At 83.1% G+C, this 2,500-nt stretch overlaps 1 non-coding gene across 1 annotated transcript; it reads right to left on the reverse strand.

The window, feature by feature from the left end:
* Window positions 1–47: 47 nt before the first annotated feature.
* Window positions 48–200, reverse strand: LOC142076799 (5.8S ribosomal RNA). Its single transcript, XR_012671347.1, has one exon. It is a non-coding gene; the product is annotated as a 5.8S ribosomal RNA (ribosomal RNA).
* Window positions 201–2,500: the final 2,300 nt, after the last annotated feature.

The raw sequence follows: 2,500 nt of genomic DNA on the forward strand, positions 1-2,500 counted from the left end.
GGAGGGGGGGGGAGGGGGGGCGGCCCAGCCGGCGATTGATCGTCAAGCGACGCTCAGACAGGCGTAGCCCCGGGAGGAACCCGGGGCCGCAAGTGCGTTCGAAGTGTCGATGATCAATGTGTCCTGCAATTCACATTAATTCTCGCAGCTAGCTGCGTTCTTCATCGACGCACGAGCCGAGTGATCCACCGCTAAGAGTTGTCTGCCTTTCGGCACCGCCCCGCGCGCGCGGGGGGGCCGGGACCGCTCGCCAGCAGCGGCCCCTCTCGGAGGACGGCCCACCGCCCGCCCGCCCGCCGGCCCGCCCCCCCCGCCCGCGCGGAGGGGGCCGCGGCGCGGCGCCACGGGCCGCGGCGGAGAGGCCTCGCCTCGCCTGACCGTACGAGCACACCCAGCGGAAGGGAAAAAGGGAACGGGAAAAAACCCCGAACGGCAAGGGCGGGGAGCCCGCGCTCCCGACTCGACCCACAGCGGGCAGACGCCCCTTGCGCGTTTCGGAGGCGGCCCAGGCGCCCGGGCTCGGCCCGGCCTCCGCACGGAGGCGGCGACGCGCCCGGCCGCGCCGCCCGCCCGCCTCGCTCGGGACAACGGATGCTGCTGCCGGGCGGCAGCAGCGGGGCGCCCCGCCGGACCCCCGCGCGCGCGCGCCTCCGCCCACAACCTGCGCCGCGCTACGACAGCCGGCTCCCCTTCCCGCGGCTCGCCCCGCCGGCGCCTCCGCGGCTCCGCCGCCGGCCGCGCCGGAGGCGGCGACCGCCGGAGCCCGAGCCGGCGACGCGGCACGCCGCCCGCGGCCCGCCGGACGGCGCCCGCCGCCGCGCCGGCGCGGCCGCCCGCCCGGAACCGCCGCCGCCGCCGCCCCCCGCCTCGGCCCCCTTCCGCGGGCACGCGCCAGGCGACGAGGCGGACGGCGCTAAGGCGGGGGCGGCGCCCGCTCTCCCCGTTTCCACGCGGAGACCGGGAGTGGGACGCCCCCGCCCGCGCGCCCGCCCGCCCGGCGCGGCCGGGAAGGGCGGCGGGGAAGCGACGGGCGGGGCCCGGGCCGGGACAGCCGCGGCCGGCGGCGGGCGCCCTCCGGCCGGCCGACACGCCGAGCGGCGCCGCCGCCGCTCGGCCGGGGTGCCGCCCTCGCCGGCGGCCGGCGGCGCGGGACCGCCGAGCGCTCGCCGGGGGGCGAGGGGGAGGGAGCGGAGCGCAGCGCGCCGCAGCGCTGCGACGGGGCGGGGCGCGGCGGCCCGGCGGCCGCCGGGCGAGCCCCCGCCGCGGGGGCTCGCCGCCCCCTCGGCGGAGAGCCCGCGCTCCCGCCGGGGGGGGTCCACCCGTTTCGAGGCAGGCGGGCCGGCCGCGGCCGACCGCGCCGCGGTCTCCTCCGCCGAGACCGGACCGCGGAGAGGGGGGGGCAGCGGGACCCCTCCCCGGCACGGCTGCCCGCGCGACGGGCACGGGCGGCGCCCAGCCAGGGGCTCTGCGGGAGCGACTCCCGCCCCTGGAGGCGCCACCGCCCGGCCGCCCCGCGGGTCGCATCGAGCCGCCCGCGTCTTTAAACCGCCGCCCGGCTCCGCGGCCTTCGACCCCCGGCGCTCGCCGAGGGAGGGCCGCCGAGGCGCGGACGCTAGGTACCTGGCCCTGGGGTGAGGGAAACGACCTGCAGGCCCCGCGGGGGTGCCTCCCCCGCTGCTGCCCTCGGGGGAGCGTCCGCCCGCGGGGGCGCGCCCGACGTCCGCCGCCACCGCCTCGTCCTCCTGCCCGGGGCCCGGGGTTTCCCTCAGTAGCCCGGCGCTGCGCCCGGGAGGAGAGCCGTGGCTCGGGCCACCCGCCGGCGCGGGACGCGACCCGGCAAGGGCCTCGCCCGCCCAAGGCGGCGTCGGCGGCGGAGCCCCCTGCCCCGAGCTCCCCCCCCCCCCGCACCGCGGGGGTGGGGGAGGGGAGAGGCGGGGGGGCGCCGCCGAAGGCGCCGCCCGGCGCCGCGCGCCACGCCCGGAACGCCCGGAGGCCTCGCCCTGCGCGGCCGGCCGGCCGGGCGGGCCGCTCCGCAGCGGCCCGCCCCGGTGCGGGGAGGGTCGGGGGAGCCGCCCCCCCCGACCCCGAAGGCCCTCTTGCTCTCTCGCACGCTCGCGCCTGCCGCCCCGTCGTCGCCGCTCGCCGCTCCCTCCCGGCTGCCCGCGCGGGCTCGGCCGGCGGGGGCTCGTCGCACCCCGCGCCGGCAGCCCCCGCTTCTCGCGCGCTGCCGCCCGCGCTCCGAGACCGGGGGGGGCGCCCTCTTCGCCCCGGGGGCCGCGTCCCCCGCCCCTCCCCGGCGGCGGCAGCGGGCCGCCGTCGGGTCAGGCGGGGCGGGGGACGGGGGCCGGTCCCCGGAGGCGGACGCCGGCCGGTGGCGGGCGCCAGCGGAGGCGACAAGCGGGGGAAGCGGCGGGGACGCGGCGGTCCCCGCCGACCGGGCGACGCGCGCGCGCGCGTCGGAGAGAAGCGGCCGAGGCGGCGGCGGCGCGGGCGGGCCGTC

This window comes from Calonectris borealis, unplaced genomic scaffold, assembly GCF_964195595.1.
Source record: "Calonectris borealis unplaced genomic scaffold, bCalBor7.hap1.2 HAP1_SCAFFOLD_114, whole genome shotgun sequence".
Classification (NCBI taxonomy): Eukaryota; Metazoa; Chordata; class Aves; order Procellariiformes; family Procellariidae; genus Calonectris; species Calonectris borealis.